Genomic DNA, 27,950 nt, shown 5'->3' with positions numbered 1-27,950 from the left:
GGAACGAACTACTGGTGAGTTGCGGCAATGGCAGTTTTTTTTGTATTCCTGCAGCTGCACTTTTGTACTTGGTCACATCTGTGCAGGATCGAGTCCAGAAGAAATCGAGTCACTACCATTCATGTTTGGGTGCAGTTGAAAAATGGTTCGAACTCAGTTTGGCACAAAAGGGGAACCATTCCTTGGGCCATTTTCAATGATCCTAGGTTGGCTTTTGTAGGAAGCCCAAGTTTACCGTTTCTAGTCCACAACCAGTGTGGCACTGGTGGAAGGTTCGAAAACGAATTGCTATTCATGTTTTATTGCTATTTTCGCTCCATTCCAGGGTGTTGAGTTTTTTTACTCGGCAAACATTGCGTTATCAGGCTGGCTTTGATGTTGATGTTTCACCACTGTGAGTGATGACGACGAACGTGCTGCTTCAGTAGCATATCGTATGCAGCCGCATCTCCAACAAGTGAAACTTTTCACCGTTTAGATTGGAAGTGCACCTTTTAGGTGGATAGTGTCCACTGGCCTGTTTTCGGGAAACAACTGCCCCCAGCTTGTGAATGCAATTTACTACTTGTCGGTTTTCACCGTACTCAATAAAAAGCTAGATCCTTTTGACGAAAAAAAAGTTTATGTTGGTCGACTTTTGATTCTTTGAGACCGTGTGCTACACGTCCATACCAAAACCAACTACTGTTCAAAGTTGTTTTGTACTGACAGCTTCAACTTTACATACGAATGCCGGCCGGCCAAACGGCTATGAAATGAAAGAAAACAGATGGCGATAAGCGAAGTGCATGAGTGGTTTGAGCAATTGTTGCTCTGTTTATGGTTTTGCAGCTTTGGGCGTTTAGTGTTTAATGTTATTCGAATTGGGTTCTGAACCTGAGCGCTGAGCCCCGCCTGTCTTTGCGTGGTACGGCATCGCATCGCCGAGAACCGAAACCGGTGGCGAGTCATTAATCGCAGATAAAGAAATTATGTTGCATGCGAAAAGGTTGTTCCGTGTGCTTGCGAGATTGATTGCGACTCGCTGGCGATGGCGTACTAAATGGTGGTTTTGTTCAACAGGCTCGACGGAATTAATTTAACGATATTCAAATTAAGGGTACTCCTCTGGTGGAGCGATAAATAGAATGTGGAGATGATGGTTTGCCTCCACGCCTCCAGTGATTCGAAATATTTTACAAATTTATTTTCTACTGGATTGCACAACTTATTTTCGGAATTTTGAGGGCGACAGCAAAAGTAAGCAAGCTTAAGCAAAATTGTCACTGTTGTCAAATTGTCGCTATCGCAATCGCACTGACCACAGCTTTCACAACTTTTCGAGCTCAAATCAATGACTTCTATTAGAAAAAACATTATTGACGGAATAATAATATACATAAATCACTTCAATTGAAAAATGTAGAGGAGTTCTATAGCCGTAAGATTCCCGAGTCTTCTGTGATAAACGTTCGATTCGAAATCAAATAATCCTATCAAAAGCTATGACCAAAAAACAAAACCTGTTTTACAACCGGGGATATTCTCCTATATTTAAATTAAAAATAAGCATTACGTATCGATATATGTCCAAAAAATCATATTTGATGCACGAAACTGGCTTATCCGTACTATTTTAGAAACAAATATACGCGATGTGGAATAATTCATCTATGAGTCATTCAGTTCAGTGGTTGCATGCTTCGTATAGCATCTTTTCTGAGCATTCCAATTGTGAGCTTCAACCTAAAACCAAGGCGATTTTGTGATAAAATCCAATATGGCGACCAAATCCAAGACGGCCGCCAATTATTTTTTTTTACTTTATTTGAAAGCCATATGTTTCCTTTTTACAAAACCGTATTGTTTGTTGGTTATTTCTCAGCAGATTTTGAAAATTTTACAATAATTTTACTACGAAATACTAATTTTATTCAAAACTGACATTTACATAAAAAAAATCTTTATATAAATTATACATTAAACACAAAAGTGATTGAAAAAAATATTCAAAAGTGACAATATTATTATTATAATATTATCAAAAGTGATGAAAAATATTCCAAAGTCACCAGAAATACACAAATATATAAGTATATAATTTGAGTTTTTTCAAAATGACACATTATGAACACAAAAAAAGCGCACTCTTCGTTCAGACCTCTTTTATACTACATTAAAACCCCTATTAGACCTCTTTTTTTGTTCTTTGTTTAGCATTCTTTTTGCCGTCTTTTTGACGAAGGCTATTGTTAGAGTTTTTCGAGACTTCTTTTAGAATTCTTCCAGTTTTTTTCGAGTTCCTTAAGACTTCTTTTGGGTATCTTCTTTACTACCTTAAGAATTCTATCAAACTTATTCTAAACTCGGGATCAGTCCCGGCGTAGGTTTGCATTCACACCTCTCACGCCGAGGACACGGGTTCAAATCCCAACCCCGCAGAAGTTACGAATGACCCAAGCTAGTTAAAGTGACTATAATCAAACAAAAAAATCTAAACTTATTTCAAACGTCTTTTAAACGATTTTCGGACTTCTGTTGGACTTCTTTTAGACTATTTACAGGTTTCTTTTATACTCTAATTTGGCCTCTGCAATACTTATTTTAGCCTTATTTCAGAATTTTCTGAGACATTATTTAGAACTTTTGTCGGTTTTTAGATTTCTTTTCACTATTTTAAGACTTCTTTTGGACTTATTTTATAATTTGCTTTAAACTGTTTCTAGACTTCTTTTAAATTTCCTTTACAATCTTATGAACTTCTCTGAGACTTTATTTAGAACTCTTTTTTAAATTTCAAACAGACTTCTTTAACACTATTTTTAGGGTTCTAGGGTTAGGGTTTAGACTTTTAGACTGTGTCATACGTTTTTGACTTCTTTTGAACATCTTTTAAACTTGATTTAGAATTTTTTGCCTTCCTTTAAATTCCAGTCAGACTTCTTTAAGACTATTTTAAGGCTCCTATTAGAATTCTTTAAGACTACTTTCAGATTGCTTTTCGACTTGTGTTATGCTTAATTTCGACCTCTTTCAGATTCCTACCAAACTTCGTTAAGACCATTCTTAGAGTTTTTTACATTTTTTTACAATTTTTATAGACATTTTTGGATGTAATTTAGAGCTCTTTGAGCTTTCCTTTAGATATAAGACTTCTGTAAGATTATTTATGGACTTTTTCGGATTTCTTTTGGAATTTTGGACTTATTTTGGATTTCATTTAGAACTCTTTTAGATTCCTGCCAGAATTCTTTGAGACTATTTTTATAAATCTTTTAAGCTTCTACTTCTTTAGACTTTTCTAGACTACTTCTCTCGGCTGTCTTTAGCACTCTTTTAGCTGCCTTTTAGATTTCTTCCAGCCTTCCTTCAGGCTATTTTTAGAGTTCTTTTAGACCTCTTGAGAATTCTTGAGGATTTCTTTTAGAGTGCCTTGAGACTTCTTTGGATATCTTTTATACTACTTTCAGATTTCTATCAGACTTTTATCAGACTTATTCTAATCTTATTTTGCAAGTCTTCTTAACTTCTTTAAAATTTCGATTCCTTTTAGATTATTTTAAGGGTTCTTCTCGATTTTAGGTCTTTTTGGGACTATTTTAGTCTTTTTTAGAACTCTTTTAAGCTTTTAGACTTCTTTAAGACTTTTTAGACTTTATTTAGAGCTTTTTTAACCTTCCTTTAGATTCTTAGAAGACTTCTGTAAGATAAGTGATGTAGTTTTTTCAGATTTCTATTGGAATTATGCTAAACTTCTTTTAGAACTCTTAGATTCCTGCCAGACCACTTTAAGACTATTTTTATAGTTCTGTTAGATTTTTAAATTACTCTTAGACTTCTTTTAGATCACTTCTAGACTTCTTTAGAACTTTTTTAGCCGCCTGTTAGATTCCTTCCAAATTTCCTTCTGGATATTTTAATAGATCTTTTGGACCTCTTTTAGAATTTTTCAGATTTTCTTAGAGTTCCCTAAGACTTCTATTAGATATCTTTCAAACTCCAGACATAATCTAAATCTATTTCGAACGTCTTTCGAACTTCTTTGAAATCTCTTTTGAACTTCTTTTAGATTCTTTTATGTTTCGTTTAAATTTCCTCCTTCAAACTTATTTTAGAATTTTCTGAGACTTTATTTAGAACTCTTTTAGGCTTTCAGATTTCTTAATCTTCCTTTAAACTTATATAGGATTTTTTAACCTACTTTTAAACTGCTTCAAGATTTCTCTTACAATTCTTATGAACTTCTTTTAAACTTCATTTAGAACTCTTTTAGATTCCTGACACACTTCTTCAAAACGGAAATTTTAGTTCTTTCAGATTCCTTTTAGACTTCTTCAAGATTCCTTTTAGACTTTTTCAGACATTATTGATTTCTTTTGTATATATATTAGACTTATTTTAGACTTCCTTTAAACTCACAGCCTTCCTTTAAATGCTTGCCGAACTTCTTTAAGACTATTCTTAGAGTTCTTTTAGAATTTTTATAGACATTTTTTTTGGATTCATTTAGCACTCGTCTGGTTTTCCGTGGATTCCTTCAGGACTTCTGAATGGTTAGTTTTGGAGTTCTTTCAGACTTCTTTTAGAATTCCTAATGACTTCATTTTATTTCATTTAGACTTCATTTAAAACTCTTTTAGATTCCTGCCCGACTTATTTAAGACTATTTTTATTGTTTGTTTAGATTTTTGGACTACTCTTAGACATCTTAGAAGTCTTTTATAGACTTCTTTTGGACTTCCTTTAGAACTCCTTTTGTCTTCTTTTAGATTCCTTCCAGGCTTCCTTATGGCTAGTTTTGTAGTTTGATTAGATCTCTTTCCGAATTATTTTAGAGTTCCTTAAGACTTCTTTTGAGTATCTATTGTATTTCGTTCAGGCTTCTATCTTCTATTGTTATTTTAAAGTGTTTTTATCTAGAAAAGCATACTTTTTTAGATTTCTTTAAAACTTCTTTTGGATTTATTTTAGATTACTTTCAAGCTTCTTTAAGATTTCTTTTAGGCTTCTTTTACATTTATTTTAGAATTCTATCAGACTTTATTTGGAGTTCTTTTAGACTTCTTTTAGGTATTTTTAAACTTCTTTTGGAATTATTTTAGGATTTTTAATCTGCTTCTAGACTTCTTTTAGATTTTTTTTCTTATTCGATTCTTATGAACTTCTTTCAAACTTCATTTAGAACTCTTTGAGATTCCTGCCAGACTTCTTTAAAATTATTTTTAGAGTTCTTTTAGATGTGTTTTAGACTTCTTTTAGATTCGTTAAGACCTTTTCAGTCATTTTGAACAACTTTTAGACGTTTTTCTTAGAATTCTCAGTCTTGATTTATATTTCTGCCAGACTTCCTTAAGACTATTTTTTTATGGTTTGATTATAGTCACTTTAACAGCTCAGGTCATTCGTGACTTTTGCGGGGTTGGCATTTGAACCCGGGTCCTCGACGTGAGAGGTATGAATGCTTAACCCCTTAGACTATTTTATTTTAAGGTCTCTTTTCATAGTCTTCCAGATTCCAGCCACAATTCCTTAAGAATTTTCTTAGAATTCTTTTAGAAATTCCTTTTTTGATTGACAATAAGTCACTTCACTTTTTTCTTTACGGAAAGAGTAAATGTTTAATGTGACAAATCAAAAATAAGATGAACTGAATTTCTTGATCTTAGACTAAAAATATCGACTGAGTGAGGGTGACAGTCGAACTCACAGCACTCAATCTCTAGTTAAGCGTGTTGTTTAACCAATTACACCACCAGTCCTGGGCCGCTCAGTCGATATTTTTAGTCTAAGATCAAGATTTTCAGTTCATCTTGTTTTTGATTTGTCACATTAAACATTTGCTCTTCCCGTAAAGAAAAAAGTTCTTTTAGAAATATTTTAGAATTTTTCAGACATCTTTTAGACTTTACTTAGAACTGTTTTAGACACATTCCCGCGTTACGGGACACCATGCCCACCTTGCAAATTAGTTCCTTTTGAACCAAATCCTTGGCATACAACTGGAAACTAAAATCCCTTTTAGTCACAAATTTAACAAGCTATTTGCCAACAATTTGGTGAAACAAGAGCCTATTTAGACAGTAAAAATGGTTGCTAATTGTGTCCCGTAACGCTGGAATGTGTCTTTAGCCTTGTTGATTCCTACAATACTTCTGAAAGACTATTTTGGAATTTTGGAAGTTCTTTCAGACTTCTTTTAGGGTTCATTTAGAACTTTTTGAGAATCCTGCAAGCCTTCTTTTACGCTATTTTCATAGTTCTTTTCGATGTTTTAGACTACTCTTAGACTTCTTGGAGGGTGTTTGACACTTCTTTTGGACTTCATTTTGAACTCTTTTAGATAATTTTTAGAGGAATTTTAGATTTCTTTTAGATTTTTTTCAGACACTTTTGACTTCTTTTATACTTCTTTCAGATTTCTTTTGGACTTATTTTAGACTCATTCAGAACTCTTTCAGCTTTTTCGAGGCTTCTTCAAGACTACTCTTAGGCCATTACATATCATTTTTCAAGGTTTTGTCACACCCCACCCCCAATCGGGGGGCAAAAAACTAATTTGTAGGACACGTGCTAATTTTTTTTTCATAAAATCAATTGTCTGTGGGCTCTATAGCCTGAAAAACTCGAAAAATGAGTGTACGAATTGAGACTTCTAGCACGAAATAGAAATGAGAATTCAAGCAGTGGAATTTTCGAAAATCTACCAAAAAAATTTTCTTTCGTAGATTTTTGCATGGAAAATTATAACGTATATATTAAAAGCAAGAATAGATTTGGTTTTCACGTTTAAACTTTAAGTAAAAATGCCTAAAATCCATTTTTTTGCTCAATTAAAAAATTCTCTTTATTTTTTTTTCAGCCCCGCCCCCCCCCGCTTGAGTGATCCAACACCGGAGGGACAAAAACTTTTTTAAATATTTGTAATGGCCTTATTGTTCTTTTAGAATTATTTTAAAATTTTTCAACACCTTTTGGACTTCATTTAGAACTCTTTTTTCTTTTTGTTAGATGCCTTTCAGATATCCCTATCCCGAAACCAGACTTTCTTAAGACTTCTTTTATTAAGCGATTTATTTATTTTGTAATTTACGTGGTTTTTTACGCGAATTTTGAAAATAATGAAGCATTGTCCAACTCAAAATCCTCGCGTCGTGACTGGTTGGAAAAGTTTCAACGTGGTTTTAGGAAATAAAGGGACAAAAAATCCCCGTCCCAACAGGTCAAAGATTCTTTACGACGATTAATCCTAGGTCTAAGAGTAATGAAAAGAGAATGTATTGTGTTGTGGCAAGGATGTGCTACTGACAAAAGGGTATCGAATTGGTAAAATGGCTTCAACATGGGAGAAGGATTGGTAATAAAAACAATCTTTGATTTCTGTGAGGTGACAGGACAGCAGTTGTTTTGATCTTGATTTTGTTAAATTGTTTCCAAATGCACATTTTTGCCAGGGCAACATTGGTGTTTTACTTTGGTTTATTTAAATATCTTTATGCATCAAGCCTCAAATGCAATGCATGATATAATATTTGAACAATGATTCGTAAGCATCATATTAAGCTACTTATTAGACTGTAAACAGCGAGTTTCGAAGACGTAACTATCCAGTGATTGATATCTTTTCTCCTTCGCTTAGTTTACGATAGAACGTTTATTCTTTGCTTTGTTGAACGGCAGAAGGAGAGGTTAATTCGTTTATGTGCTCTAAATATTCTCAATTTTCGTCTAGGTTATAGGATCACAACATTCAAGGGACTGTAACTATAGATGTATGCATTCGTAGTACAATGCCAAGCTTGCATTACTGTTTTGAGACACAGAACGTTCTACTTTTTGATTTATTAATTTTTATTTGTTTTACTTTTACTTGAGAGGCATAATTTACTTTTTAATGGCAATGAAAATTATTAAAAATACATAAAAATTACGACCGAACTCTGTCATAGAAATCTTTACCCAAAATGAAACTAAGTAGAAGTAATTCAAACGAAATCAATGTTTATTGCAAAAGTCTAGTTCCCCACCATTTATCAAGATCTGGGCACGCTAGTCATAGTGAGTAGTCGCAGATGGTTAGTGACTAACAAAGTTGTTCAATAAATATAGTTTGGAGATGTTTTGAGAGATTTGTGTAATTAATATTACATAGTCTTTGAAACATACACGAATAATATCTGGCTGGAAAATAAGCAGGTAGATCTAGATTGATCTATTAGCCTCTTGATAACTAAGGAATGCATGAAACTACATATGTCGTTTATAGAATTCCATCATCGATTTCGATCGATATTTCAACGACACACATCTCCATGTAAAAGCGTAATTCGTAAATGATATCTCCACTCAACCAACGTCTCTTCGAAGCATCCCCAAAAGGGACAAGCGACAGCATCTCGGCATCTCGGAACCTTCAATGTACCACACTGAATAATAATGAAACAAACTGTATTCGATTTTAGTTTTCCTCCTTCCAGGCTGCCAAGCCGGCCTCAGAGCGTACATTCAAGATAGACGAAAACGAGTCGTGATCAAACTATTAAAAGATTGATTGTTTCCCTCCACCTTATCGACTGCTGCAGCTGCCACTACTGCTACCATACGGCACTACCGGACGGCACGGACCGGCGCGGCAGCCTCTCCTGACCTCGGCTGCATCAACCAACTCCTGTCGACTGTCGATGGCCACTGGCTGCCCTGAATTCAGTTTCCATTCGCGATGTATTCACGGTTGCTCCAAACTCGCGAATAAATGTGATTGAAGTTTCGATCCTTGTCGTGCTGCTCGGTTGCAATTGGAAAAAAGCTGTCGAAGTTCTTGGCGATATCACGTCGCGGAGGCCCACCTATTCACTGGTCTGACTTGCCTATGACCACGACGACGACAACGACGCGGCCCCACTTACCGTTGTCTGCATCAAGTACCGTCCGATCGCTAATAGAGATGGAAGGGTCAGGGTCAGCGAGGTATTCAATTTACCCGACTCTTGCAGGGTATCCTCTGGCAATAGAGGAGCACGAAGTTCGCCCCGCCGGCTTGAGCAATTAAACAGCACATCAGGCAAAGCTAGACTGACCCAGAAATGGAACACAGTGGCGAAATCAACTGCACTGCGGGTAGCTGGGATACTAAAGTTCTTAACATTATCGGAATTGTATTATTCCCGGACAGTCCGTAACGAATCGTACGCTTCATTGGTATGGTGGAGAGATCCGACGAAGCAGGAAAAAATCATTTCAAACTGCACTCGCTCCGCATAAAGAACATGGAGTTAATGTTGTTTTCATGACAGAATATGGTGGAAAATGAGAGAGAACGAACAAATTAGATGATCTCATGTAACCAATTTCGGTAGCTGCTTGGCAGCAGCCCAGCGGAAAGTGCATGCTGCATACGGTGCGATGCAATCCGAACGAAGGAAGTCTCTAGTGAGGTCTAAAAAAGGGGGCAATCGCCGCAAACGGTCGCGGAAGTGCAAAACTGCCTTACCCGGAGGTGATGTGATTTATGAGATTTCGTTTAGGATGACATTTCCAGCTGGGTCGTTACGGAGCTTGACCCGGGCTGCGGGACTCTGCCATTTAGTTGTAGTATCCGTGTAGTTCGTGTGTAAAAGCTTTCTCCGCCCCGGCGAGCGTCCGCGCGGGAGGAGGCACGAATCGGATGCAATTCACTGTGGGGCAGCAAATGTTCACTCTCACTCAAGTGCAACGTTTCGATGGCAGCCGGTTTTCAGCTTTTCGAATTATAATTGCGTATTAGGTACACATGCTGTGTTTTTTTCTCTCTCTCTCTCTCTCTCTCTCTCTCTCTATTTCAAGGCAATCAAGAATTGTGCACAGTTCTCTTCCCGTTCACGACTAGGCGACCGTGGGGTAAAATGGATGCTTTACGTTTTGGAATTGAGTTCTACTGAAGGTTGGTTTTCTATGACACTACTGCGGATTATTTTACCTTTCCTATCCTTTCGGTGGTGCCAAGCGCTTATTTGGAAAGCAACACACGTACGCGTCGACCCGTGTGTCGCTTTCCCGTTTGAATTGCATCACAAAAATCTAGTAAGGCTCCCCGAGAAGAACGTATTGAATCGTATCGAGCGATCTACTTTTGTGCCAATTTCAGTGATGCTTAATGACATCTTAGTGCGAATGGCTTGTCTTGCGCCCAAATCTGCAGGATTATTTCTATTTCGGTAACTGCTCGACCAGTGGTTCAGGAGTGGTAGGAGTTTTGGGCAGGTTTGGGCAGGAAGGTTCTAGAATTTCATGAATTTTGTATACTGACATAGTTTATGGACTTATTAATGAAAACAATATTCAAACTATTCTGGGTTTCTTAGAATGACTGGAAAATTAATAACTAACGACGGCACATGACCGGTTCTTAAATTTTTGGCCACAATTCAGAAAGAAAATAAAATGCTATCGTGAAATTTTTGTCATTAAAACACTATGAATTGACAAGAAGAAAAAAAATCACCATCGTGAAAAATTTTGAGAGCAATTTTTTCTAGATAATAATTTTCTGATTAGCTAGGAAAACTGACTTATATTTTCACAATGCAATATTTACTCCGCGATGCTTAGTTCCAGAGATATGAATATTTAATACTAGCTGATTGTCCGACCTTACTTGGTGCCTCTTTGTTTCTCAATCACTTGTACATCTGTTCTGTTTTAGCGACAATTCTCATAATGCAAGAAACAAAACACTTTTTCTTCATTTGAATGTGTCTCTCCCTTTGTCAGTTCCTCTCCTGTTGTCCCCAGGCACTTGTAAATCTGTCTTCTTCTCGGTAGTCCCTTTAAATCGAAACGAAGCCTTTTTTTATGTTTTTGAACCTGTTTTTGAACCAATAACAAAGAGGTATTGGTTACCGTATTTCCCCTTTCAACAATCCAGCAACTTGTACAACTGCTATCGTTCCAAATGCAAGAGTTCCATTCTTCGTACCGATTAAACCGTCATTTCAAATTTGGTCTTAGTTGGGAATGTCTCCGTTTTGGTCAAAGTGGCGTATTTTGACGAAAGAAGGGGAATTTCCCATAAAAAATACTTGCTACTTCGAGGGGTACTCCTGTTGCTATTTGATATTTGGGAACGTCGATCATAGATGGTGCTAGTGTTCAGGCTAAATATAAGGTACCGTCATCCGGGGCGAGATTGTGCCAAAAAAGCATATGTTTTTGTTCTTTAGCTCAGTATACACACAATTTAGGAACTAAGTTGATTTCAAACCTGTCAATATATACTAAATTGTTCAATTAACAACTACCGTAGAGATGGTTTAGTTACAACGAAACCTAGTTTTACTAGAAGTGCATGAACTTTGGCACAATCTCACCCCTTCTAGGGGGTGACATTGTGCCAAAAACTTAAAGTTAAGCAAAAAACCTAAACAGTGAACATTAGCATGTTTATAAACAATACTCATAAATATCAGTATAAAGTAGTTCATATGCAGTAGTAGTTCGTCCATGAACTAAGTGGACTGTTAGGGGCAGGGGGTCGACCAAAAACAACGCATCATACAAAAAGTATGAACGAAAATAACCCGGGCAGGTATGAAATAATTAAAAATGAGTTCGTAGTCAATGGACAGCATTTATATAGCCAGTAGCGTTTCTAGGGTTAACAACGACGAGATATATGAAGGGGTGTAGCCTAAGGGGGCATACCTATTTCATCAATCAACAAAAGTAACCATTACTTCGTTCGAGAACCCGCGGCCGCCGAACATGTGGCCTATCCTACCCGCCTCCCTAAAACTCCCTCCTTAAAACTGGCAGTTTATACACGGTATAATATATTTGTCTTATTTTAGAGTGTTTATTCAAAGTATCTGAAATTTCTGGAGAAAAAGTAAAAATTAGTTTAAATTATTTAGCAGACCTATGATGCTGTTTGCTCCAAAATGGATGACGCAATCTAATCTGTCAAAATATTGTGCTCAATAGTAATGAATGTGAGTGTACTGGTGTATACTGACGTATTTTTGTTGCGTATTTGAAATCCACAAATTGGATCGATCATTATGGCTTGGCACAATCTCACCCCCGTGAAGCTCGAAAAGTATTAATTTTCGAAAAATATTATTTTCGCAATCAAAACTTATCCAACGCATAATAACCTTTCAATACATTGTAAATGATTAGTTTATATACCTGCAAAATAGCAAGTTGATGCGATTTCTTGTTTGGGTTGGTTTATGCGGGACATTTTTTACAAGCGTTATTTCCGAGTATTTTTGACCGCGAACTTCGAAACCCTGGTTAGGCTAAATAGTTTGCTAATATTATCTGTGTTCCATTCTAAGTTATGAATAAATATGTTATGTTCATCATCATTTTGAATTTGGGTCACAAGTTTCTATAGATATAATAAATTTTCACAAATAAACATTTTTGGTTTTTGGCACAATCTCACCTCCGTGGCACAATCTCACCCCGGATGGCGGTACGATAATTTTTGTTGATTTTTCTTCCAAGAGTTATGTCTGTTTGTCTGTGCTAAGACCTTGCAATATTGAAAATTTATACTAAAATTAAATTTTAGCCCCCAATTGATCAGCCGAAAGTTCAACGCAATCTAATCAACAGGGCACAGCACACTAGCCCAGAACCTTTTTTGGTGCGCATTAGAGTTTTATGCGAAAAAACTTGGTTTTAGGTTTATATAACTTTTGGAATAGTTTTTTAAAATTAAAAGTGCTATAGTCTAGCCGAATTCAAAACATGCAATATAATATAAAAAATAAAAATAAAATTTTGAATATTATTACAAATAATTTTGCTGAAGATAGTAACCTTCTATGTCTTCAGCAAAGATAGAAAAATCTTATTTCTCATATATGAAAAATCGTTTAAATCGTTTTTTATATTTTAGCTGTTTTTGTAGTTGTTGTATGACTTTTTCAGGTTTTACAAAGTTGTACAAACAGTGAAAATACACAACATTGCTGAATATAGTATAACACTAACTTTGCTTGTTTAGGAAATGTGGAACTTTCAATATATAAATACCCTAAGTTTGACCCCGAATTACGCACAAAAAAGGCATCATTTCATTCAAAAACTCTCCCCAGGGAATCAGAATAGTTTCATGCAGACTGCAAGGTTTTATATATCATGTTTGAAAGCACAAAAGTTAAACAAAATTTAAAGGTTGACAGCCCAAACCGATAAGCTGATAAAATCGGGGGTAAACCAAATCTGGGATAAGCTAAGTCGAGAGCTGACAAAATCGGAACATTACTGTAGTGCACATCGAAATTAATTTACACTTTTCAGCAAAACTAACAAAAAATTTTATGTAAACAAACTTTCAAATGAAGCACAAATGTCGATTACACGTTCAGTTACACCAAACATTTGATTAAAATTTTGATTAAATTTTGTTTCTTGCTTAGTTTCAATGAAACTATAACCGTTTCTTCTGTGATAAAAATACAGTTGATAAACAGTTTACATTTTTTACAGTTGATTTTTCTTCAGCAACACCTGGTGTCGCTGTTGCGGAGAAGTGTCCCTTGTTTTATTCCAACATATTTCAGGTACAATTTTAGTCCGTCCTATTTGTTAAGTTTTGCCATTTTATTACGTGGTCCTTCATACAAAAAAATTTAAAAAATTAGAAAAGAATGAATAGAAATTGCGCTGTTCCACGTTTGAACATTTTCGTTCGTCACTTCAGGCGGAATTAATCATGTAGATTTTTCGTTTCAGGTAAGCTATTTACTTCCAGCATTGTGAAAATGCTACGTTCTTTTCCTAGTTTCTAACCACGGCTAGGTTTACGGTATCAACTTTGACCCTGAGAAACAAAGAAAGTTTGTGACAAAATCTAATCGACCTATTTTGGTTCAAACCTATATATAACAAAATAATAAGGCCATTGCAAATCATTTTTAAAGTTTTTTCCCCCCGCCCCTTAAAATTGGCTCTAAAAATCGGGGGGCAAAAAAAATTTAATATTTTTTTGAAACGATGATTCTACAATTGATGAAGGGACGGTAAGGGAAAGTAATGAAGAAGGAGTTTTTTTCCCGGGAATGAAGGAGAAGGGTGGAAAGGAAGGGGGGGGGGGGGAGGGGTAATAGGTAGCTATGGTTAACAAGTTGTCGTTGTGACTCCTATCTTTTGTCCAATGCTGGAAGGTGCATGGGTCGAACAAGCTGTAATCAGAGATTATAACCGGATTTGAACCCACAACACCTGCCAGGGCGTGTCGCTCACTGGTACCCGTGTACCTTTGAACCACAGAGGCGCTGGACAAAAGAAGTCTGCACAACCCCCCTTATTAACCATAGCGACATGGGTTGGTCTATTTTTAGACACAAATTGTGCCTCTTCCTCCACCTACTGTAGAAACCACCGACCAAGAAGTTTTTAATCTAACGTGTTTTTACTTTCAGGACGACGACACTATGCAGGCCCTTACGACTTGCAAGGTACTGCGTGTGACGCTGTTCGTCCGAAAGCATGTTAGTCCGCGTTTCTCAGCGCGGTTCTTCGGAGAAAGGCTCCGTTCCTATGATAATTGACCAAACTCGTGACTTTAGTCATGACCTTGAAATGCGGTCAGGCATATATTAATATTTTTTTGAAACGATGATTCTACAATTGATGAAGGGACGGTAAGGGAAAGTAATGAAGAAGGATTTTTTTCCCGGGAATGAAGAGAAACGAGAAACGCGGACTAACATGCTTTCGGACGAACAGCGTCACACGCAGTACCTTGCAAGTCGTAAGGGCCTGCATAGTGTCGTCGTCCTGAAAGTAAAAACACGTTAGATTAAAAACTTCTTGGTAGGTGGTTTCTACAGTAGGTGGAGGAAGAGGCACAATTTGTGTCTAAAAATAGACCAACCCATGTCGCTATGGTTAATAAGGGGGGTTGTGCAGACTTCTTTTGTCCAGCGCCTCTGTGGTTCAAAGGTACACGGGTACCAGTGAGCGACACGCCCTGGCAGGTGTTGTGGGTTCAAATCCGGTTGTAATCTCTGATTACAGCTTGGTTCGACCCATGCACCTTCCAGCATTGGACAAAAGATAGGAGTCACAACGACAACTTGTTAAGCATAGCTACCTATTACCCCCCCCCCCCCCTTCCTTTCCACCCTTCCCTTTCATTCCCGGGAAAAAATCCTTCTCCATTACTTTCCCTTACCGTCCCTTCTTCAATTGTAGAATCGTCGTTTCAAAAAAAAAAATATTAATATATGCCTGACCGCATTTCAACTTCATGACTAAAGTCACGAGTTTAGTCAAAAAAAATTTGTTAAACTTGAGTAAAAATTTTTTGTATAAAACAATTATCTGTTGGTTTTACAGCCTAACGAACTCGAAAAAAGAGTGTACGCTTCTAGCACGAAACAAAAATGGAAGTACAAATAATGTAGGTTCCGAGAACAGGCAAAATTTGTTTTTTCGATTTTGACTTTGTTTTGGAGGGTTTTTGTATAGAAAATAACAAAAGAAAAAGGTGGAATAAAACCACCGAAACGTCGGATATAGAAGCAAAACATCGTTTTGACTGCTAAATACAGACTACATAGCCGAAAAACAGAACCTGAAAATAACAACGAATGTATCAAAAGCAAGAATAATTTCGGGTTTTACGATTAAAATTTCTAAAAATCTTAATTTTTTTTGCGTGATTAAAAAAATCTCTTTGTTTTTTTCGCCCCCCCACCTTCAGTTGTCTGTGGCGGAATTACTTTGCTTTTTTGGTTGAAAAATATTTTTCTCTTATTCGCCAATTCATTTTTTAGTCACCAAATATTTTTAAAAAAATTTTATGAGATTCAAACGTTTTTGCGAATTTTCGTTCACTCTTCTCTCTCTTTCGTCCTAAGACAAAGCCTGTTGTACAAAGTTTTCCCTGTCTACTCGGTTGTGGGCTACCATTCTCCAATTTCTAGCACGCCGAGTCCTCTCCTCCCCAGATCTCGCTCCACATGGTCTAACCATTTTGCTCGCTGCGCTCCTGGTCATCTTGTTCCTATCGGATTGGAGGCAAACCGACCGAGCCACAATGAAAGGCTTTTCAATTTTGTGCAATGTTTTCCCATTACTTCTGCCAAGTAATATCTTTCTGGATTGCTAACAAAAATTTACTCACATTTTCATAAATAAATGTTTACGCAATGATTCTCATTCAAAATGTTTGTTCAATGGTGCTTGATTCTATGTCGTTTGAATTATAAAATTTTGAAATAAGCAATATTCGGGAAATTCGGAAAATTTCCTAAAGAGTGTTCTTCGAAAATAGAGGAAATCGCGTGTTTTCAGTAAATACCCTCATTTATGAATCATAAGTCCATTAACTATGCCCGTGTACAAAATTTCATGAAACTCAAGGACTTCCCATTTTGTATGATAATTTAAAAAATCCAATCTATGCCAAATTTGCGCAACGAGATCATTTTAATACATTAAAGCGCAACAATTTTGCTTTATGTGTTTCAGTTTGTAAACCTCATCCTGATATTGTACGCTTCCCGTTCGGTTTCGGTAGCAAGCGCAGTAAAAATAAACATTGCCCCATATCCCTCCAACTCATCTATTCACAAATTATACGAAATTCGGAAAGTTGTAAACAAATTTATTGAAAACGTTTTCGCAAACTTCCGGAATATTTCCTATTATGTGATACTTTGGAAAGTTTTTAACACCAAATCAACCCATTTGCATGCGCTGGCCACTTCCCACAGCCGCCTGTATAAGCTAAACTCATTTCAGCTTCCCCCACTGTCACTGCAGTCACTGCCGTCGCCACTTCAATCTCGAAACGAATTTCCCTACCGGCATAATCGTTTTGCCGGCCGGGAGTTGGGAAAACTTTTTTCATCAGCTATTATAATTTAGTGGATGTATTCACCCGGTACGGCGGTGATGTCGTAGCAAAAGCCCTAGTATGAAGTGATGGTGTCGCCTATAGGCCTAATCCTAGTCGTACAACAAAACGGCACCGAAACGAGCAACGATTCATTTTAGCCAAATTTTCAGGCCAACTCATTTCGAAATTCGTTTTCACCCTCCTTCCAATCAACTAAAGATTGGCTCCGCAGCCAGCCAACACGAAGGAGGAGGGATGAAGTGTTGAACTATTCTGTGGTTGCCGTCCTCGGCCGGTACACCGCCACCCGCCGAAGGAGTCATTTTCACTTTGCCACTGCGTCACCGACGGCACGATTTATTCGAGGCAGTTTTTCTCCGAATGATATCATTTGACACGGTTCGGGTTCTTTCGAACGGCTTCGGTGCGAATTCGTTGGAACGGGTTGGGTTAACTCTTAGCAGCTAGCAGGGATTCTCGACCGTTGTGGCATTGCGTTGGTTGATTCAGTGCTCACGGGAAACGGGTTCACTTTTGACTACGCACGATTCCGACGGGTAGGCCCGATCCCCTGGCCTGGCCTGGGAAAAGGTGATTGCTCGGTGGTTTCTTACTTCACTCCACTGTCGGCCGGTGGATGATATTAAACAATTGACCATAAATGTGAGATATGTGGGTCCAGGGGATGCTAGCTAAATGTTTTGTCGGTCACCTTTTTAGAGCTCAAAGAAGATATACTGGTATCGTTATGAATTTGTTTAGGATTAAGAAATTGAGTTACTTGATTGTGTGGTTAAGACGGTGGATTTGTGAAATGGCGTGGTAACGATTGGATAAATTGAAAATAAAACTACCCTGCTGTCATCATTCAGTGGATGAACGTTCACGTGTTTCAGTTCTAGAATAGATAAATTACACATTTTAATGCCTGAAAGATACTTCAATTTGATACCCAGTGCTATTGGCTTCTATTAACTTGAATACTGAACTCTATTCGGTGAAGTCAGATATAATTCTGCAGGCACAACAATCAAATGACCGTAACTGATAATTTTCCGCCGAGCAATCATCAGCGAGACCATAAATTTGGCCGGGGATTTTCATTAATTCTCTTCAATCCCTAGCAGGAGTACGAAAGCAGAACAGTGAAATGGCGGGAAATTCGTTTTCTTGAGTATTAAAATTATACGACAGCGTTGCTTCTCCGCCACCGGAAGCTGCATGAAAATTGCCGCGAAATCATTCCCCGAGAGATATGAATTCCTGCATATCTTTTTCCTTTCGCTTTTCTCCTCGTTCAAACAGAGTTGCATTTGGTTGGAGCCGAGAGCGCATTCGGTTGCTCAACTTCTTTCCCGATTCAATTCAGCCTCCGTTGCATGACCTCCACCGCTCCTACTGCTTGATTTGCTCCGAAATGCCTCACGGAAGCAGCTTACCAGAAGCGTACTGTCGTCCCGCGTGGCTCAAAATGTATATTATTTATGATGACCGGGGGAAAATTTATGGTCAAAGTTTTCTTATTCTTAGCTCATAGGAAAACAGAACCGCACAATAGCAAGAGCAATTGTTTAATGTCCTCCGTGCCCCACTACTATTTGCAAACCATTTCCGGTTGGCAGAGTGGCGTCTTTGGCGATTGTTCTTCAGCTTTTCGCAGCAGGTGGTTGGCCGGAAAGATCTTAGCAAAAGTACACTGGCGGTTGTGACAGTGATCCGTAAAGCGGCGATGTTAAATTCGTCTGGTATTCTTCGGCTCGTGGAGTGAGACGTGAATATGCGGGAGCTTCTGAAAGAATGACACAGCTCCAGAATCAGTCGCTTTTCGTAGTTAAGCTCTTTTGCGCGAAGAGAAGGGGCGCCTCGGGCGGTTCCGGCAGGAGAAGGGGGACTTATTAAACTGATCCCTTAGTTGACCAAAGTGGAGCGGGTGTTTTCAGAGGCTTAGCGGATAATTTTATTCCGACGGATGACATCGGTACCGGTAGCTGCAAAAGTTTGGATGATAAATTTGAAAATAATTCACAGCAACTCATAGTAGCGAATTATGAGATTAGCAGTGAAACTTTTGAGTTCAGCACTCCTGAAATAAGGGATATTTTAATTCAGCAAAATAGTGATCAAAGAGACAAACCTCATATATTACTATTACCAAGTGGAACACTACAACCAAGGATCCAAAGGTGATTGTGATCAACTTCCCCACTATTTCAAGGCCATTCTATTAGAATTATATTAGATATCAACAGTCTTTGCTGAAGCGATCTTGTTTGGGGCAAAAACACTCGATCACATTTGTCAAACTTGTTTTCAGTCCTCGGCTAATGCGCCGCAAATGGAGTGTGAATTGTGTTTTTTTTCTTTTATTCAACTTCGCAATCGACTCCTCGCACGGTCTGACGAGAGCAGCGCCTTCACGACTTCACGACCCTGATAGTTACCGGGAACATATTACACTCGATGTTGACTTACAGTCAGAACATATCAAAATTGCATCTAAACACAGCCGACAGGCGACCACGCAAGATTTACTTGTGCGAACTCGACAGGACCGGTGTTTGACCGGTTCCTTGATTTTCCGTTGGCAGTGTTTTGTTGATTTTATTTTGTGATTTTCAGTGTACATACGGTTCGAGAAGTACGAGTATATTTGAAAAGACAGCTGCTGGCTACACATTAGAAATGTTTATGCATACATACATGTGTACACATACATCTAAGTAGACAAATCCCACGCTTCGCTTCCAAGGGGCTGGCAAGACAAGCCCCTAGAGTTTTAGCACTGTATAGTTGTTGATGTATTGCACTTGGACGCTAATAAATTAGCTGAATCAAATCATATAAATCATTATTCACAGCGATATATGATTAATTTTGCCAACCGATCTCCTAGAGGTGAGTCAATGTGTGTAGTAAAGCTGTCTTATAGAATGTCCACATGAATAATTCTATTAGCGCAAGCACTTTTATTAAATTTGATCGTACATTTTATAAGGGGAGATAATAAGGTTATAATGTTCCTTCTCTCCACCAGATTAAATATTTACACTCATTCCACACAGTAATCTTAATGTTTATATGCCAAGTTATTATTTTTTGAGAAAGTTTGTTGTTTAAAAAACTATTGAGGTTTATGGGAACAATAGAGAGACAACAGAAAAGCTTGAAATGAATATTTGCAGGGGTAGCATGTTTTAAGGATTACTGTATGAACGACAATGCAGTCCTGGATCCTGGTCGCTTTAATGACTATTTTCTGGACTGTCTGGATTCTAAAGCTCAAAACAATCGAGAAGTCACTTTGGAAGACATAGACTAAAGCCTGGCTAAACGTTAATCTGGACGCATAGAACAACCTATAATTCGGGATTTCAGTGTCGCAAAAAACTATAAATGACTGAATTGCAGTATTTTGATTCAGCATTGTCCAAGTTTAACACTATTACATTATTGCATTTTTCTGGTTCTGACAAAATCTCGAACTTTCTTCTCAATACTTGACCTGGAAATTGCGTAAAATACATTTGCATGTAGGTTTCGTCATCCATCAACATATATCCGTTGAATTTCACGTAGTTTCCTTCTTGATTATCAAATTCTGCTTTAAGGTGACACGGTACTTAATCCCAACATGGCCGGATCGATGGTAGTCATATCCTCACATGAGCGCCATCTTTCCGGCCATGTTTGGATTGAATACCGTTTCATCTTAAGTGTCGACTCGGATGTTTACTGGCACTGGAAGATCTATAGCCTTCTTGAGCGAGGAGATTCCGCGTGGTTTGACAGTTGGCATCGTACCCTTTAGCCATATGCCGGATGGAGTTATCGCTCCTCAATATCTTCCTCTTCAGCTCTCGGTCGCTGGTTCTGGGTTTCTTTTTTTGCTTCTTTTTCGCGCTGAACTTTCTTTATAACCCTTCAGAATATCACATACTGTTGATTTTGGCATTTTAAGCACTTAGCCAACTTTGATCAAAACCAATTTGTATTTTCATTTTGAACATTTTGACGAAACTTGCGCCAGTTGTTCTTTCTGAACATGTAAACAGTTAGTTATGTCAAATGGTTCCAGTTCCTATCGAAAGAGGCGGCATGAGGGGCGTCCAGATTTACTTTTAGTCAGACTTTAATTGCATTTCGCTTGGATGTAAAGAGCTAGAGTGGACATTTCATTCTACTGAAGATTCAAATGTTAAGGTGAGGGTTAGCCGTAGAGCTAGTTCATCCCCCGCCTCCAAATTCCGTTCGCCTGTACAGCGCCAAGAGATCATTCTCATCACTGTCTCTTGAGAACTATCAACACTTACCTACAAGTCCTCCTCGAGCATTGTGCACGTTTCATGCCCGCAGAGAACGACCGGATTAATGAGCGTCTTTTACAGGGTTTATTTTGTACGGCTGATTAGTCTGTTTGACCGTACCGTGAGCGCTCCTAATTCTGCGCATTTTTCTTTATATAAGTATTTTTTAACATTGTGCATAACTATGATCATTGCGTTATTTTTTTTATAAATGTCTGTTGAATATTACGCCATTATTCACAAACGGGCCATTATATTTGAGAGCGAAATAATTTAACGTGAAATTGAAAGTATTTTATATGGCAGAAAACATCGTCATTAGCACCAACGCTAAAATTGTCCTTCTAGAAAATTAACAAATTTATGATCGAAATTCTTTGCAATGATCAAATTACCCAGCATAATTAGAAAGAATAATCATGTTTAGTCATGTTTTAGACAAAAAGAGTGATTGCATGCATTGCTTTCCTTAGAAAAATGCGATGCAATAATGCGCAGATTAAGGCACAGATTTTTTATTCATGTTCCGAATTCTGCGCAGTAATGTATCCTACGAAGAAATCGCGAAAGAATACGCAACCTCACCCAAATGGCTGAGGTATAGAGGCATGAAAATTCCAGTAGAATCTTTCACTTGCATTGATTGGTAGCACAGGATTGCTGTGCCTCAGGGTCCGAACCTACGAGCGCCAATTCATGAAACCATGTCTTCTAATTTTTTTTAATGTCCAACCTCATGGGGTTGTCAGAGAGTGGAGAAGTGGTTTCTATATGAAAACACAAGTTTTAGTATTATTCTAAAGTGTAATGTTCAGTACGAAGAAAACCCGAATCAATTCGCCCTTCACGTTATCGAGAATAAAATATTTAAAATGAGGCAATCAAAATGATAACAATATTCGTTTGCCACCCGGACAGCACAAGAAGGCCGGATCATGGATTTAATTATGATAATGGCTAATGCCGGATTTTTTGGTGTGCTTTCAGCGTATAAAGACATAAACAGCATGGCAGGAGTATTTATTTTCACTTTTTGGGTGCGCAGAATTAGGAGCAAACATGCGCAGAATTAGGAACATGGGCAAGAAAGTGCGCAGAATTGAGCACCGTGGATAAGTTTACAAAACGAAAAATATACTCAATTGTTGGTCGACTTACAATTCCCATATTTTTTTGCCAGATATTATAGACCGTAGCACTACACGTTGCTGCCATCTAGGTTGTTAATTTAAATCTAGAATACTTAAAATAGCGGAAGAATCATAAAAATGTTTTAGCTGCGCAGAATATGGTACGTTCATGGTAATTGCTTGTGAAGTCCATACAGAGCACTCTTTCCGCTGATAATAAGTCTTTGAATCTCACGGCTGCTGGCATTAAATGCCGTTACCAGTAAACGAAGTTAGACAAATTCGTCAACTACTTTGAACTTATTGACGCCGATCGTTATACTACTGCCTAAGCGGCATCTGTGCCGCCGGCATGTGCATGTGCTTTTTTCTGCATGTATTTACCTCTAGCCCAATCTTCTCTGCTTCACACTGTAGTCGGGTATACTGTTCTGCTGACAATATCCATGTCGCCGGTAAAGCGAACTAGACTTGTTGAAGATTGCGACCCGCGTGTTAGTATCCGCTCGGTTCATAACACCTTGTAGTGCTATCCATTCGAAATCGAAACACAGTACTGTGTAATATCCATCGCAGATTCAATCAGTCTGATCAGCTTTCCGAGGAAGCCATTTCGTTCATTATTTTCCATAGCTCTTTTCGGTCGATGAGATCATATACAGATTTAAGGCGGAACCGAAAGTGGCTAACGTTATTGTGTTAGTGCGACAAACACTGTACTGTACATCTCATGTGTTTGTTAAGAACCTAAACGTTTATTTGAATATTGCATTAGTATTGGTAATATATGTCAAATAGCGGAGCTTGCAAACATAAACAGCTGATCCGCAGCCAACCGCATTGACTACAAACATCCCGAAAAAGGGTTTGTTTTCTTTATCAAGGCATTCCGATTCAATCAAAATTAACAGCAGCAACTGAATAATGCGTAGGATCACTAGGATGTTTAGTTAATCCGCTTGCATCGGATTGCGTTTTTGATTCCTGCGTTTGCGTTTTGTTTGTTTACCTCACTCTAAGCTCATCGATGCGGCGAAAGTCGAAAGCTCTTTAAAAGCTCATTGATGTGACGAAAGTTTGATACTGTGTTGCTGCTTTTTCGGAAATCGCTAGTTCAACGAAATATGTGCGCAACCAAATATCTATTAACTGATTCCAAATTATACATTGGTCGCTTTTATGAACACGTAATGATCGATATGATTAGTTAAATTTATTTTCCATTAGCAATTATGTTTTGCTGAGCGTTTATTGATACATAGCAGATCGATAAATTGCATTACAAGTTTTAGGAAATTATAACAGCGCTGGAAGCACTGATTATGTGGCGAAAGCGTACTCTGCCAATACAGATGCATTTTTAAGCTGCAAAACAATACATGCTTCGAATGGTAGCCATTTACCCAGCCATCTTTGAGCCAGTTTCGGTTTCCCCTTAAAGTCAATGAACAAGTGGTATAAGGGGACCCTGCATTAACGACTCTTTGAAGGATCTGCCGTAGCAAAAATTCAACTTCAACGAAGTTGGCTTGATAAATTCCCACAAATCTGTTCACAACTGGGACGCCATTTTGAAGGCGGCATTAAGAATACCAAAAACGCTTTATAGTTCTCACAGTCATGCTTTTTGCCTGTCTTGTAGATTGGACAGATAACCGCACCCTTGCACTCCTCCAACTGATTAGCCAATCAACCGGTGCAGACAAGTGGCTAGCTTTTCCGGTCACATTTCAATAAACCTCGCTTCAAAGTCATCTATCAGCTGCCTTTTTTTGTGTGTCGACTCATCACCGCGACCAGCATTTAAGTTTGTTGTGATATTACCCCGGTGTACACTGTATTCTGCATGGTATTTCTTGTTGCAATGCTACTTTACCAGTCGAGAACCAGGGTGGTTCTTGCCGTATCAAGGATTCCTCTCTATTGTACTTGGTCCTGGGCTACTCGTCGCGAATTCGTTGCGCGTCTCGACACACGTAAGTCGGCTTCAGCCTGGTCGAGCCATCTGACACGTTGGACCGTCTATTCCCGATGCCGGTGGGGTTCTTGAAGAGAATGAATTTCTCTGCGACATGGTCGGCCTACCGTAGTCTCCCAACTTTCGCCAGGTGTTCGATGGGAATCTCTCCAAGTAGTGCCTGCAACTCGTGGTTTATACGCCTACGCCACTCTCCGCTAAAAATAGTCTGTAACATCTTTCGTTCAAGTACGGAAAGTCCACGTATATCTTTTGTAAGCAACCCAAGCAGCAATGTGTGTTTTATTGTACTCTTATGGTTGTCTTGAAGACCAATTTTGGTTTAAAATGTCATCAAAAGAGTGTAATAAAACCCAAATTGTTACTTGGGAAAGTTGCTGTCTCAAGTCCGCAGAGGACTACCGGACTAGCGTAGCGTTTTGTACATCGTCAGCTTTGTGCGGCGGCAAAAGCTCCTTGATCGAAGAGACCTACAGAGGGAAAAGTAGGCTCAATTTCCAGCTTGAATGCGTCGTTGATTCTTACTCGTATTATTGTCGACGGTGACCAAAGATTCCAAATTTAAGAATTCATCAACCACTTCCAGTTCCAGTTCATCGTCGACAATTGTCGCTGTCCGTGGGTGACCAAAGTTGCTTTCTCTGGAGCCTCTTCCTACTATATATTTGGGTTTTGACGCAATGATTTGTAACCCCATCTTCCTCAAGACTAGGACTCTTAGCCTCCGTTTTTAGTCTGGCGTAGATGGGCTCCGCCGTCCCAAGGTTTTTAGTAACGAAGTCGAGGTCGTCTGCGAAGGCTGGAAGTTGGTTACTCTTGCTGAAGACCGTCCTCCGTTGCGATGCTCGCTCGCCGGATCAAACCTTGAATGGCATTATTGAATAACAGGTCTGTCCATCACCTTGACGCAACCCGCGCGATTCGAAAGGACTCGAGAGTGTCCCTAAAACGCGCACGTAGCACATCACTCGCTCCAGAGTAGCTTTAATCAGCCGCGTCAGTTTGTCCGCCATAGCTGTTCTCGTTCAACTGTATTGTATGCTGCCTTGAAATCCACGAAAATATGATGCGTGGGCACGTTGTACTCTCGATATTTCTGGAGGATTTGCCGGAAAATAAAAATTTGATCGGTAGTATCACAGGTCCCCAAAAAGCCCATCTGATACTGCCCTACGAATTCTCTTGCTATTGGTGATAGACGATGCTACAAAATCTTGGAGAGCACCTTGTAGGCGGCGTTGACCAGCGTAATGATGATGATGATGATGATGATGATGATGATGATGATGAGCCAGTGAAGTGCCGTTACTAGCGGTTCTTGGCCATTTTTGAAGAGTTCTGCCGGGAGTCGATCCTTCCCGGCGGCTCTATTATTCTTCAGCAGACCGATTTCTCGTCGGATCACTTCGAGATCGGGAGCCGATACTCTGTTATCGTTTGTAGATACTCCGAGGTTAACTTCCATTGCGTCTCCTGCTGCTATATCGCCGTTGAGGTGTTCATCGAAGAACTGCTTCCACCTGTCGACCACCTCGCGCTCGTTTGTGATAAGATCCCCTCCCTCGTCCCTACACATGTCAGGATTTGGTGTGTGGGCCTTGCGAGTTTGGTTCATCTTCTCGTAAAACTTGCGGGTATCATTAGCCCGGAATAGTTGTTCAAGCTCCTCACGATCTCTGTCCTCCTTCTGGCGCTTTTTGCTTCTCAGGATCGTGGTCAACTCATTCCTCGCTCGTCGATATTTGGCCAAATTCTCTCTCGTGGATATGCTCAGATAGTTTTCCCACGCTCTTTTTTTCCTCTCTATCGCTTCTTGGCATTTCCCGTCAAACCAATCATTTCGTGCACTCGAGGTTTCCACACCTAGCACCGCGGTTGCGGCCTCGTTGACGGCCGAGCGTATCCTACTCCATCCGTTTTCGAGGGTCGAAGCATCCAGCTCCACAGAAGAAGGCAGAGCTTCATCCAGTATGCGCGCGTAGATTTCGGCAGTTCGCGGGTTGTTTAGTTGCCGAATGTTTAGCCGAGGAGGGCGACTTTATCGCGAGGTATAAACCGTTGATAGTTTTGAGCGCACATGTACTGCTACTAGGTAGTGGTCCGAATTAATATCCGCACTCCGTAGGGAGCGTACGTTGGTGATGTTCGAGAAAAACCGGCCCTCGATGAGAATATGGTCGATGAGGTTCGTTGGTCAGGTGATCTCCAGGTGGTCTTGTGGATATCTTTGTGAGGAAAGAAGGTGATTTTGATCACCAAGCCTCGGGAAGCCGTAAAACTGATGCATCGTCGGGTCTACCTTCGTGTGGGCAATGCACGTTTATGATGGTGTAGTTGAAGAAACGGCCTTTTATCCTCAACATGCACATCCTCTCGTTGATCGCTTTCCAATCCATTACGCGATCCTGCATTTTGCCCAACACTACAAAGCCCGTTCCCAGCTCGTTGGTAGCTCCACCACTCTGGAAAAATCGGGCTCTGCCGCCACGGATCCTCCACACCTTCTCGCCCTTGCGACAGATCTCCTGCAGTGCCACGATGCCAAACTTTCGGGGTTCTAGCTGATCGAGCTGCACCCTGTCGCCACCAACGAAATTAAGCGATCTGCAGTTCCAGGTACCAAGTCTCCATTCCATGTCCTTTTTCGTCGCCTTGGTCCATGCCGAATATTCCGAGAAGATATTTCTTGACTCTTGTTGTAAGTTTTTGGTTGTTTAGATAGGTAGCCGTACTAGGGCTTACGCTACCGAGTCTCGTGATGGGGCTGCCATCTTGCAGTGTCGAGACACACTGTGCCTCCTCCCCTGTTGGTATACGACCTTAGTTTCTACCGGGGTTGGTTACCCGATCTCCGCTAAGGTTGCTCGTATTCCGGCTGGTACCACGTGGAGGTAGGGGTAGGAGTTGCTAGATAAGAGGCTAGGGACCACAATGGGGTCTGTTTTACGCGGTATCCAACCATTCTCAGTCAAATCAGTTGTTTTAATTTGTTATATGGGGAAGTTCAGGTATCATATTGAGGAAATTTTAAGAAAGTGTGTCTAAATTATAACATATGGGACCAGTTAGGATGTAATTAACTAGTTTTGTACTTTTTCTAAAATCGATAAAAATGAAATAGGGACAGTGGATAGTTGGCAGCTGATTACCTTCCAGTACAGCCAATAATACTACTGCATTAAATTTCTACACAAAATCCAGCTCCATTTCCTCTTCACTCATTAATTAGAAGAAACAGTGAATAATAGGCTTTTAACCGTACTTATCAGCGGCTATCTTACACAGGTCAGTTTCACGCTGAATTAATTAAGGTGCTGCCGACTGCATCCTTAGCTCGCTCATGCTTACACTCATTTCATTTTGCTCCAAAACCCATTAAGCAGGGGTGAATTTTATCACCTTCCAGCCTTTCGATATGGGAGCGATTCATTTTCCTTTCTCCGCCACCTTATTGGACGGGACCGCGCGGCAATCCAATCCAACTAAGCGGCCCTCGTTGGTGTAAATCAAATCGAAATACATAACCATAATAAATGTTTGACTGGAAGTACTCGGTACATATTGAGTTTCAGCTCTCGCCGCATTATCCGCAGTCCGCGCGTACCGTAGGCTCTCGTTTCAATAAATCAGCTGCTCGCAGTTTACCGCTACCTTCCGCTTCACTTTGCTCCGGTAAAGTAGATGAAGTTCACACATCTATTAGCACTTAGCCAGGTGAGGCT

This window comes from Sabethes cyaneus, chromosome 2 (genome assembly GCF_943734655.1).
Source record: "Sabethes cyaneus chromosome 2, idSabCyanKW18_F2, whole genome shotgun sequence".
NCBI classification, from domain to species: domain Eukaryota; kingdom Metazoa; phylum Arthropoda; class Insecta; order Diptera; family Culicidae; genus Sabethes; species Sabethes cyaneus.
Note: the sequence above shows the minus strand (reverse complement) of the source record.